The sequence below is a fragment of the Malus sylvestris genome, chromosome 8, assembly GCF_916048215.2.
Source record: "Malus sylvestris chromosome 8, drMalSylv7.2, whole genome shotgun sequence".
Taxonomy (NCBI): domain Eukaryota; kingdom Viridiplantae; phylum Streptophyta; class Magnoliopsida; order Rosales; family Rosaceae; genus Malus; species Malus sylvestris.
In genome coordinates, this window is record NC_062267.1 from 10,979,974 (window position 1) to 10,993,828 (window position 13,855).

Genomic DNA, 13,855 nt, shown 5'->3' on the forward strand with positions numbered 1-13,855 from the left:
GTTAATCGGGTTGGGTTGGGTAAAGGATCAACCCAATAAATGAACGGGTTGAAATTGGGTAAGGTTCGGGCGGGATATAACTAAGAAAAAATACGCTTATTTGGATTTAAAGTCGGGTTGAACATGGACAGGTTCGAGTTGGCCCAACCCAAGTTGTGCCCCTAACTAATACTAATCTTTTTCTGTTGGATTGCTGAATGTTAATAGTTGTTGGCCCATTTTTTACCACTAGTAATCAATCAAAATAAAATAAAAAATTAGTCGCATGATCAATTAGTCTCATGATCAATGATATTAAATACAAATCTTATAGTGATATTGCACAGTGTAGAAAAACGTGAATGATACACTAAGAAAAGTAGTACTAAAGTATGATTAGGACATTCCCAATTGCATTATATTAGCTGGTCTAAAAGGAAAAGGCTAGGTTGAATTGTTTATGGATGTCCTATTTCATTTGGTGAACGAAGCTCTCACTCACTTTGTCCAAATGTGACTGTCTGTTTATCTTTTTTTCCAGTCATATTTAGTAGTGGGATATGAACATGATTGACTTAGGATAATAAAAAGATATTCAAAAAGCATCGCCTGCATGCATAGACACCGAAATAAAAACCTCCTAATCCTTGCTGCGCCAAAATTATGAAAGCTACATTACAAAAGAAAAAATTGAAATGAATTGCATCTATATATGGAATTCGTTTTCTGATGAAGACCAAAAAGATGTCAAATCAATGAAATATGTAATGGGGAGCGTTAAGTAGTGGGGGTGGCCAACAAGTATTGGTTATGTGGCTTCTGTCATCCACATAAGACCACTGCATATGTCCAAGTAGTGCTCTCAGGATACACAACATGGGAAGAAGCATTCAAATAAATCTGCAGGTTACTAGCACACTCTTGCACTGAAAAGAAACATAATCACATAGACCTTTTGTTAGTTTCTTCTCATAGTTATCTTTCAATTTTCATAGTTTATACATGTAGATAACCATTAATATATTTGGTGCTCCAATACATATTTACCTAACTCGGGATCATGGTTTTGTTGGCGTGAGTTTTTTGTATTTTATTGATTCGAACAGTGTCTGTCAGAAATTACATGCTCTATTTTTGTAATTAAGTTTCATTCATTACCTCTGTTAGTTAACCACCCAGTTACAATCTAGCAGTGTTTAGCTTCAAAGTTTGATAAGATTGACAGATGAGCACGTACCCATTTAAAAAGAATATGCTACTTGAAGATTCTTAAAATTCTTATTCATGTGTGGTAGTTAAATTTGTAGCTAGAAGTTTTATCAGAACTTTTTATGGGTTATATTCCAAAAGGGTTTGTAACTTGTAAAACCTGTCTTAGTTCTTGTTATCATAACATTTATATACATAAAAAAGTTAATAAGATATGCCCTATGAACAGCTACCTAAAATCCATAGCAGATGTTCTTAGGGATCAATCATGACCATGACAATGGCATTTTGCTGGTTATTCGGATTCTCTTATACTTTTAAACTTCATATTGGCTATATATGCATGAGGGATATAATCCAACTTTTTAATCGTACAATTGTCAATCGTGAGATTTAAATTTAGAATCTCTAATGGTTATTACTTGTTGAGCTAAATAGCATCTTCCACCGAAGATTCAAGTACGCATGTAAATTTGATTTGACTACTTATACTTGTCGCCAATTCATTACATGTGGCAAGCATTTATATATTGAATAGTTTATTTACTTTTTAAATACGTAACAAACATTTATTAGAAAAGTAGCGTCATAAAAATTATATCTTGGTTGCAAGAGAGAATCTCGTATGTAGGCACTGGTGGAACTAGCTAAAGCTTAGGAGGTCATACGAACCTTCTCACAATTCGAGGTGTTGTATTAATATATGCTAGAGATTGATGTAGTTTGGTTTTTATATTTATAGTTGACCCTCCTCACAAATGTAATTTGCTCATGGTTAAGGGTTTAACACCTAATTCATAATTTCATTCTTTGCCTCTTAATCAAATAAATGATATATAAGTTCATGTCCTCATACTCTTTCCAATTATTTTTATTCGAATTCACACCAAGGTGCATATAGGTATGATTGTTTTTCGTCATTGTTATAAAGCGTCATCTCCTATAATGTGATTAATTAAATCATAACGATATCAAGGTTGGAAATTTGGAACATTTTTTATGCTAAATAGGTTGATACTTATGATCATGTTTTAAGTAATTTTCATATATAAGCTTAATTATCATAATTTTATAGTCACTTAAAACTGACACTCCTTAACAGAACTTTTGATTCCGCCACTATACGTAGGATGCTCTATTAAAGTTAAACCCCACGCCATCTTCCACCGACAATTTGGCGAACTAAAATTTGTTACCTGCAGGACATGGTACGTGGGTTTATATATTCCAAAAGGGTTGTAGCTTGTAAAACAAGACATGCTAGAATAGAATCCTATATCTGAATTCTGAACCAACCCTTGTAATCCTATCTTAGTTCTTGTTAGTATAACATATATGTAAAGAAGTTAATAAGATATGCCAGATATGCCTTGTGATCAGCTACCCAAACTCCACGCCAGATGTTCTTAAGGATCAATCATGACTATGACAATGGCTTTTTGCTGGTTATTCAAATTCTCTGATGCCTTAAAATTTCATATTGGTTATTATGCAGGAGGGAGATGATTTTTTTTTTTATCTCACAATTGTAATCGTGAGATTTAAATTTAGAATCTCTTGGAACAAAATAGATGATTACTAGACTAAGGGCTGTTACTTGTTGGGCTAACGAGCATCTTCCACCCGAAGATTTAAGTATTCATGTCGATATGATTTGACTAGCCATGACACTTATCGCCAATTCACTACATGAGGCAATCACCTATTGAATAATTGGTTTACATTTTAAACACGTAGCAAACATTTATTGAATGAGTGACATCAGTAAAACTATATCTTAATTCCAAGAGAGAATCTCTCGTACATAGAATACCTTATTAGGAGGATTAAATCACGTACATTGTGCGACTTATTTTACTTGTATAGCCTTCATCATACTACTAATCATTCTAATGTCTTGTTTAGTTACAAAAATACTCTACTAGACTCGCCATCTTCCACCAACAATTTGGCAAACTAAAATTTTGTGACCTACATCCTATGGTACGTGGGTTTTGTCTAGTTTCCAGCCCAAAGTGTATTTTGGGCCGTACAAAGGTTTGATCTTAGTTTTCAGCCCATACTTCATTTTATTATTAGGGCTTTGATCTTTATAATTAGAGGAGGGCAAAGTGATTTATACGTTTGCCTTTTGGTTATAGAAAAAGAGGGCTGAGAGAAAGGAGAGAAAGGAGGCTGTTTTGAAATGGAGAGATAAAGAGGCTCTGGGCTCGAGGCTAGAGAGTGACTGGGATGGGTTTCAAGGTTTTGAATGAGGTGACAATAGGGTTTCAGTTTTTGGAGAAATGATGCAGGCGTGCACTTATGCCTCTGGGCTCGAGGGCATCCAAAGCTGAGAGAGAGAATGGGTGCAGCTGCTAGGGTTTTTTTTCAAATGACAAATGCCGCTGCTCCATCAGTTTATCTTGTAGTTGTTTTCGTGTTGGTCAGTGCCTCTTCTATGCTTCCGAGGGCACACGTTCAAACTCAGCGCCAGGCATATTTTCTTTCTTTTTATTGCGCCTTGTCTCCAGCTCCAGGTCCCGAGTCGACTCCCAGGTGTGTCCCTTTCTTTTTATTTTCTCTTATTTTCTGTTTTCTTTGTTATTTTATATTTTCTTTTATTGTTTTTTTTTCTTTCTATTTTTTCTTTTTCTTAGGTTATTTTCTTTCTCTTTGATAGTAGTTTTACGTTTTATTTTAGGATTTCACATTTTTGTTTCTTTTCTTTTATTTATTTTCCACACTTTGAGAACAAAGTGTGAAATAAGTTTGAGGGTGGGAAATAAAATTTTAGAATTTTAATTTTTGTGTCAAGTTAAAAATTTTGCTGTCTTTTTAAGTTAATATCCATAAATTAATTTAAACGTTAGAACAAATGGACATGGTGAAGATTAATCTCATAGTAGAGTCTTTTCTATTTATCATTACTTAGACATTAATTCATGACTTATACTTTGACAATTTGCACAGTCACATCAACATGGTTTGTGGGGAGTGAGATTGGAACACTTGCTTTTTGACTAAGTTAATTGTTAATTTTTGTTCTAAATAAAGTAAAGTTAGTTATTATCCTATAAAAAAGTAATAATTGTTCCACCCGAGACTTTGCTTAGTAATCGGGCCAGTCTTGCCTCATCAGCAATGATTCTCGCGTCAAACAATAGAGTTTTGGCATGGGGCATGGTGGTTAGTTGGTTTTGTAACCTTTCCAGCTCGAGTTAGTAGTCCTTAGGGGTGTTCTACACCTAGTACCCTAAAACCCTTGTGGTTTGAGAGTCATTGATCTAAAGTTCGCTACATGGGTTGAATTGAAAGCTTAAGTGAACCAACATTGCACAACCACTACTATTACTGAAAAACGAAAGAGAAAAAATAAAATAGTTATATTTGAATTTAGTATGTGAAATAAATGGACGAGAAGTAAGGGTTTTAGTCGAGTCTCCTTATCTATGTTGGTTCATTTTATACCAAAGGAAGTTAATGAATTCTTTTCTAATTGATTCTAAATGGCTTTGACTCTATGGTGGGATTAGTTGGAACTTTTGAAAAGATGTTCTAATTTTTAACATTTTCTATGGATTGTAACTTGGAGGTGAAATTTTGTGTCTTAGTTTTGTTTAAGTTTCTAGTATGTTAGTTTTTTTTTTTTAACGTTTTCTATGGATTGCAACTTGGAGGTGAGATTGGAACACTTGCTTTTCGACTAAGTTAATTGTTCATTTTTGTTCTAAATAAATAAAGTTAGTTATTATCCTATAAAAAAAGTAATAATTGTCCCCCCCAAGGCTTTGCTTAGTAACTAGACCAGTCCTGCTTAATCAGCAGTGATTCTCGCGTCAAACGGTAGAGTTTTGACATGGGGCATGGTGGTTAGTTGGTTTTGTAACATTTCCAGCTCGAGTTAGTAGTCCTTAGGGGTGTTCTACCCCTAGTGCCCAAAGCCCTTGTTGTTTGGGAGTCATTGACCTAAAGTTCACTACATGGGTTGAATCGAAAGCTTAAGTGAACGGACATTGCACGACCACTACTATTACTGAAAAAGGAAAGAGAAAAAAAATAAAATAGTTATATTTGAATTTAGTATGTGTGAAATAAATGGTTTGGGGGTATTTTGATGAGTCGATTTCATATTATATATTTTACCTCATTCTTAGTATATTTTGGTAGAATTTTGATACTTTGCTTTATATTTTCAACATAGTGCATTCTACTTCTTCCGGAGTGAAACATACTCAAATGGACGAATTTTGGAGTGATTCAAATTGGAAGACATTTGTGTGTCGCTTCATGTGTTCGTGTCAAAATTTCAACAATTTCTACCAAGCAATTATCTTCTGGTGATGGAATAAAAAAAGTCATGCGCAGTGCTGGAAAATAACATTTTTGGGCTTAAATGCAATTTTTTTAGCCCAAGATGATCTCAGATGGGTTCATGGCATTCTGGAGAAGTGTTTAGAATAGTCCAAGCTGTAAATCTAGCATTTTGGGCCAATTTTGGAGTTGATATGGGTCCAAAACGTGGCTATCAAGGATTTGGGCAAATTTCCAAGTTAATTTAGGATTATGTTTCCTAATTTATTTCAATTTATTTGGTTTCCTAGCCTTATTCTAAGACCTTTTACTAGGAGGATTTAAATAGAGTAGTATAAATTAACCTGTTTGGCTAGCCCTAGGGTTTTTCTTTTTTATGCAATTTTTTTAGAGAAGATTTTGGGCAAAGCTTAGAGAATTCAAGACTTATACTTTCAAGGTGTTTTCATTATTTTTCTATTTCAATAAAGACTTCGTGATTTTTATTATGAATATGCGTAACTAATTCTCTTTGATAGGGTGATGCTATGATCCTTAGCGAGAATATATAGTCTCTTTTTAAGTTGCTTATGAATTTATGCATGCAAGTTTGAATTGTTAATCACCGGTTTCAACTATCTATTTGTCTTAGTGATTTGCGACCATTAGGATATTTAGAAAAGTAATTTGATGCAATTTTGGCAGAGTGTTGTCCCAAAAATTGACTAAGGCTTCTTGTGATTAATATGTGTAGCTTTTTAGGATGGACGACACGTCTTAAGAATTATATGGTTCAAAAGGAAAACTAATGAAAAGAGCTTGAAAACTTTGAGTTTTAAAGATAAGGACAAAATAAAGGGTAAAATGAATAGTATCATGATTGACTTTTTAGTGTAAAAATGTGGTTTTTCGTTCAAGTGAACAGTACCGGGAGCTTTTCGTTAAAGTTCCCTTTTTCAAAAGGTTTTCACAAAACTTAATGAGTCTTGCATGTTCACATTCGATCTGGACATCACGAATGGGTTGGATGTTAGATATACGTTCTATGTTCGAGGTTCAAAGTAGGATATACTCTAGGAAAACCTAACTTCAAAATATGCATGTGTAATTTATAAGTAATTAGAAGAACTACAAAGGGTTGTTAGGGTGACGGCGGAATCCTAGTACTTTCTCACTTTGAATTCTAAAAATTGTTTCCTTTTTCCTACTTTAAAAATGCAGATCTTAGTTAACCTTTTTAATTAAATTCGTTTTTTCTTAATTTAGGTCATTAAATCACCCTTTTCAAAAACTTTGCTCTAATTATTTAGTTGAGAATTGATTTCACGTTAATCTATTTAAATTAATTCCTGTGTAAAACGACCTTACTTAAGCCAACTATACTACAACCTTGTTTCTCTTGCAAGTATTTTAGGTGTTTTTAACCCTTTTTTGCGCAGGTGGTAAAAATCCTATCATCTCCCATGCGCAGGGTGCTAGCTATCCTCAAGGGAGGTTTCTGTTGTTTGTTATATTAAAATTGATCAAACACTTAAAGCTGTCATACTTTCAACGAACTTCAAACCCTCTTTTACGGTGCATATGTTGACGGAGAATCAAATTTAAGACCTCAAGGGTGCAGAGAACTACACGCTCGATCATAACCACTTAAACTACAAGCCTATTTTCCTTCATCAGACATTTATTAGCAAAGATCCGCAGTGATTGCCAGTGTCGTTGAAGAACAAAGTTCCCAGAAGGCAGAAGAACAAGCGAAGGTACGGAGGGATGACCATGAGCTATCCAAGGTTGGTTTATCGTACAGTGGCACAAGTTGAACCAGCCAATATGTAAGTAAAACAATTAGATTGGTTAAAAAAGTATAAAAATAAAATGATGTGATTGGATTAATTAATGAGAAGCATGAAGCGCGGCCCATACGAGTGGGAGCAAAAAGATTAGCCTCATGTGCCTGGAAATTGGATGCATTGATTGAAACAGACTTCTGAATCAAAAATGGAAGCTACAGTTAATGATTGCTAAAGCCCTAAGTTAATTATTTGATTAAATTGCTTATCCATTGTCACCATAACAATAATAATCTAAAGTGTAAACGCAAATTCTGAAGGTTGATAGGGAGTGGGATCTTATTATTTTAAAGGGTTTACATTCTTGGTGCGGTATGAAAATAAATTATATATAAAAATAAAAATCAATATATTATGAGAAAGGGGGATTATATTACGCTAATTTGCAGATGCAGGTACATTCTAGGGTTCTAGAATATAGTAGCCAGCTAATTAGAAATAAATTATGGATCAAGCCAGCTAGTTAATTAACTACCTAGCTGGGTTAATTGGAATACTAATGCAAAGCTCTCTAAGAAAGGTCAAGAAGTTTTATAAATTAATTAAATTGTGCGCGTGGTAGGAAAATTATCAGACGTCGGTTTAATCATTGGATGCTATTATTCCTGGACTTATATGGTTTGAGGAGGGCTTTATATTTTGCATTCTCTCTAAAGTTGAATAACATAAAAGAAAAGAGATAACAGACGAATCTTTATTGAATTAAATTGTGAGAAATTGGTGAGTTCTTATTTGTTTAATTCACCATATCGTTTTGAGTACTAACCCTAAGCTGGCTTTTGAACTATGAGAAAGAATACAAGAGAGGAAATAAGTAGGTCTGCCAAACTTGGAAGGCACAAGGTTGACCACGCCAAATCAACTTTGTCATGCACTGAAAATCTGAGAGTACCACCATGTTAATTAGGAAGATAATTTAGATTATGTTTTGCGAGAAACTTTATGAGTTTCGCTAAGTAGTATTGTTTTTCTGTTCTTATGATCCCTTCTTGAATTTTGTAGAAGTCATTTCATAAACATTTCATTTTTAGTTATTAATTTTTTGTTTTCAGTTTTCACTTTTTTGAAAAAATGAAATCTTGTTATGTGACTACTTTCAGTTTTCATAAAAAATGAAAATTGAAAACTCAATGCCAAATTTTAAAAACTCTAGAAAGTAGTTTGAATTTTCATTTTCATAAAAAATGAAAATTGAAAAATGCCAAATTTTAAAAACTCTAGAAAGTAGTTTGAATTTTCATTTTTTTTTAACTGAAAGTAGTTATCAAACAAGATTTCAGTTTTCAGATTTCAAAAATATGAAAACAAAAACTAAAACTAAAAACAAAATGGTATCAAACGGCCCCTTAATTACTTGTATAAGAACTCATGGTAACTACAAGTCTGTTTGTTAATCTTCTTAGATCTAATTTTTTTTTGTTTAAAAAAAGAAGAAGATGAATATAACTAATTTTGTAGTCTCTTTCGAATAAAAAACAAAAGGTGGATCAAAGAAGGTTACCAAACAACTCCTAATACACACACACACACACACACACACACACACACACACACACACACACACACCTATAACACGAAACAAATATAACACTTGAGGTAAGAGAGATGGCTCGACCAGGGCTGTCTCTGAGATTTAGAAGGCCTTGTGCGAAATTTGTAAAAGGGGCCCCCTCCTTAAGATAGTTTTAAGTTTTTTAAGAAAAAGTATGGCAATGAATTGATACTAGAAAACATTCACTTATATCAAAACAAAGCTACTTAGTACTACAATCTAGTGGTATTCATCTTCACTTGTAAGTGAAAGGTCTTATGTTCAATTCTCCCCAAAGGCAAATTTGAACCATATTATTGTTAACCCATTGTGAGGCTTAGCCTACTCCTCCACCCCCTTAGCATAGATAATATGGTTTGTTCAAAAAAAAAAACAAACAAACTTCAGTACTTATTGATTGTTTACAAATGTCCTTAATGATAAGTAAAAAGAGTTACAAACACAACCTTCACTAAATAATCAAAAGTTGTTTTATCTTAAACAACCAAACATGAAAAAAAAACTTCAAAACTCTAATTTTAAAGTTTCACTTGAATATATAACGTTGTTATATAATAAGATTAAGAAAATGTTGTTTTTAGGGTGTTATTATTGACACTCAAAATATCTCATTATACTCCAAGTTTTTATATTTAGAAAGAAAAAAAATCTTATAAGGAGTGCACAACACGGTTTTAAAGTGCTAACAAAAGCAATTTTTTAAAGGGAGTTTTAACGAAAAGGGCCTAACACTATTCATTCTTAACCAAAATGACATTTTGTGTATGACAAGTCCATAATGGGCCAAGCTCTTTTCTTTATTTACTCTTATGCCATTATGTCATTATCGTAGCCGGGTCCACAATGATGTTGATATTTTTGTCTGGAAATACATTAATTTACATGATGCTATTCAACTTATGCTAATTTACTGCCAGCTCTTCATGCTTTCATCATGGTGTCGATGTTATGCAGCTTTTCTTTTGTCAAATTATTCCATTACAGTTCATCGCCTTCAATTAGTTCTGCATGTCTCTCTCTATCTTCTTCTACTTTGTAGTACATTTCTGCTGTTTCTTCTTTGAAATTTTAAGGCTTCCAGTATGACTGATGACGGGCTTTTAACTTGCTGTAAATATACATTTCTTCCTCTTCTGCTACTAATATCATATCATACCTAAAATCTACAAACTCATATAAGGCAAACATTTGGATCCTCCTAAATTTTAAAATATATTTGTATGAAGGAGTCCACCTATGTGGGGAGATAGATGATAGTCTAAAGGACTCTTCATTAATTATGGCTATATGCCTAACTTTCTCCTTATGCATATGTGAATACCAATCTGGAGAACTACTAATAAAATTTATGCAAATCTCCTTCCACTTTTCTAGATAATCTTCTGCTACTTTTATAAGCTTTTTAGGAAATAATTCTAGTTGGAAAATATGGTTAATAAAGATTTTCTCAAGATAGCCAAACTCTAATAGTAAGGTCGAGGTAACTTCTACTACATTATGTTTTTTCTGATGCTCATAACTAAAATGCCATGGTCCAAAATCTTTCATATGAATCCTGGCTACAGCTATGCTAACCTCCGGTTTACAAATACAACTCTATGTACTATCACAAGGACATGATGGATACATCTTTGTAATAATATCTATCTCCGGGTTTGGATCAAAGATTGACTAATACAAAGCACATTGTAATTGTAATTGTAATTGTAACTCTTTCATGAACTATGATGCTCTGCTCAGGATTTCATTTTGTATGTCTGGTGGCATTATCCTTAATTTTGCTTTTGAAATTTCTTCTAATAAAATATCATTTAATATTAAATCTAAAGATAAGTTCCTAAGATAACTTTCATATCTTTCTTATTTTTCTTTGTCACTCAGATGCTGATACTGCTCGTTATTTTGATGCTGCTCCATTTCAACGTCTTCTTCTAAGAGGTTAATCTTAATTTCTTTTATGGGCTCATTAGCCTCTTGTTCTATGGGTTCAATAACCTCATTTTCTTTATTCTTATGCTAATCAGTTTCCAAACCTATTTTTAATTAGCTGTTCATGTGGTCACTTGTCTTCTACTGCATTATAAGAGATTGAAGTTCTTGGTTCATTTTGGTAAACTTACTAAGTAATGACTCATGGTCCCTAGAGATGACTTAAAAGTTGTGCTCAAGAGAATGAATATCCTACTGGCTTTGATGGAAATTAAAATTAAAACTATCAAATTCTTGTTCTCAGGCTCTAATTAATTTTTCATGACCTAGCCTTATGCTTGGCTGTTTGATTTGGATATTCCAAAAATTATCTAGGAGAACATGCTGCCTATCAGAAAGTCCTGGTACTATTGGCCTATATCTCAGAGTTGGATTTCTGATTCCTTCAACAATATTGCCATTAAAGTTGAAAGTTGGTACTGATGGTAATGCTAGTCTACTTATGCTATTTTGGAATCCATTGAATAATGGAGGTCCATAGTACATCATTATGCTATTGAAAGATGCTCTTTTGCCTTGTGGTCTTGTGCTATTTGAAAATGATGGTCCAAGAAATTACATTCATGTTCAACAAATTAATCTTGATAAAATATCGGCTAATGTATTGTCATTACCTTTTATATGTTCAAAAATTGGTTTAAAACCATTTCCTGTAATTGAATCAACAAAATTAACCCATCTTCGGGCTGCCTGTTTATTAGCATGTATCTTTTTATAATGAGAAACTATATTTTGACAACCAGTTCTAATCGTAAATACTTCATTATGTAAAAATAAAGAGAATGCTTCAAGCGAGTTAATTATTCCTAAAATTTCTAAATCTGTTGATAGTAATCTTGACTGTACGTCACTAAATTTTCCTGATGAATATCTACAAACTTGTTTGTCAGACTTTGGAGACTCATTATGCTTTTTTTGGTATAGTATACATGCCCATCCTACTGATGAAGCGTCTATTTCGACTATTTTATAACTATCATCTAATGGTAATGTTAATGGCTTAAGTTTAGTAATTTCTTCTTTTATATTTTAAACTAATTTAATATCTTCACTATTAAAATATTTGTGTCCTGTTTTGCTAGTTTTACTATGTAATATTGCTATTTTTCTTCCTAAATTAGGGATAAAATTTCTTGCATAATTTAACAATCCTAAAAATGCTTGTAACTGTTTTTTATCTTCTAATTTATCTGGAAATTTTGAAACCTTTTTAGCTATATAATCTTGTAATTGTATTGTACATGACTTGATATACATTCCTAAAAATTCTATATCTTGCTTTTCTAATGCTGTTTTATTTTTGCTAATCACAATTCCATTATTGATAAATTCTTGTAAAACTATCTCTAAGTGCTTCCTATGTTCATTTCTATTTTTACTATGTACTAAAATATCATCTACATAAACACTACAAAACTTATCATATTTCTTGAAAATTTGATCAATCTTTCTTTGAAAGATTGAATGAGCATTTTTTAAGTTCAAATGACATAACAAGCCACTCAAAATGTCCTTCTGAACAAGTAAAAGTTGTCCACTCAATTGATTTTTTTGCTAATCGTATTTGCCAAAATCCTAATTTACAATCAAATTTGCTAAAATATTTACTCTCTTGAATTTTATTTGTAAGCTCATCCTTATTTGGTAACTTATAACTATCTTCTATATGTATTATCATTTAATCTCTTGTAATTATAAACTATTTTAGCCTTACCTCTCTTTAATTCTGAATGTTTTCTCACAATAAGCTGATCTATGTATAGACTTAGAATGTCTAATTACTTTTAAATTTAACAACTCTTTAATTTGTTGTTCAAACTCTTGTTTATCTAATAAACTACAAGACATATCGGTTGTCTTAATGGTTAAATTTGGATTAATTATATCTAATTTTTCTAGTATTTTATTTTTACTCCAATGTAACTGTGGGTCTTCTCCTATAATTTTAGTTTGTTCTGCTAATTGTAATAATTCTTCTAAACTTCTTGGTTTACTTAACTGTAATATTTCTATACGGTTTCCTTCTTCTAAAATCGGATATTCATGTTCAAATATTTCTTCATCAAATTCTTCTATGTTATTATGCTCATCATTTTCTTTTGAGTTTTCTGTTGATGCACAAAATTAGTGAGGACTTTAGTACAAGAGAAAGTGTTAAGTTTGTGACCTTCGTTAGATTGCTCCGGTCACTAGTGTGGATAAGTATGCAAATGGATAGAGATAGGGAAGCAAACACAAGATGTATGTGGTTCACCCAGATTGACTACGTCCATGGAGTAGAGGAGTTCTCATTAATTGTGAAGGGTTTACACAAGTACATAGGTTCAAGCTCTCCTTTAGTGAGTACTAGTGAATGATTTAGTACCAATGACATTAAGAAATATTGTGGGAGAATGATCTCCTTTTATAGAAGAGAGTTTCTAGCTTTGTTTTGACATTGACACGTGTCGTGTTGTGATTGGCTTCTGATGTTGACACATGCCATGCTATGATTGGCTTCTGATGTCAACACATGTCGCGCTATGAATGGCCTCCTAGTTAGAGGGAAACTCTTCTGGGTCTTTGACGGTATAACGTTGATCGGTGCTTAATAGTTTCAGGATTGGTCAAGTATGGTACAAATAGTGCTCCCCTAAGTTCCCAAGTAAGGGAAGCTCCTCGGTTAGGGACTTGCAAGATCTAAGCCGCTGAGTAATCACGAAACTTCTAAGTACCGAAGTGTGGTATCGTCTTCACTTGCCTTATCTGTCTCATACGTAGATGTGGCATCTTCTTTAGAAGTACTTTTCCTCCATCCATCGGTGGTATCTTTAACCGGTGGAGATGCACAAGGTAATGTATCAATTTGACTTGAAGCTTACTTGTAGTTTCAGGTTTGGTCAAGCGTGATACAAACCATGTAGTAGGAGCCCCCTAAGTCGCCGAGCTAGGAGATTTATGATCACTCATATATTTCATGCATTTATACCATCCATTTCTAAAGGCTTTGTGATGTTTTTGTGTTAAA

At 32.9% G+C, this 13,855-nt stretch overlaps 1 long non-coding RNA gene across 1 annotated transcript; it reads left to right on the forward strand.

Moving 5' to 3' along the window:
* The first annotated feature begins 3,327 nt into the window (after positions 1 to 3,327).
* Positions 3,328 to 7,483, forward strand: LOC126631045 (uncharacterized). Its single transcript, XR_007626219.1, has 2 exons — positions 3,328 to 3,726; positions 6,900 to 7,483. It is a non-coding gene; the product is annotated as an uncharacterized LOC126631045 (long non-coding RNA).
* Positions 7,484 to 13,855: the final 6,372 nt, after the last annotated feature.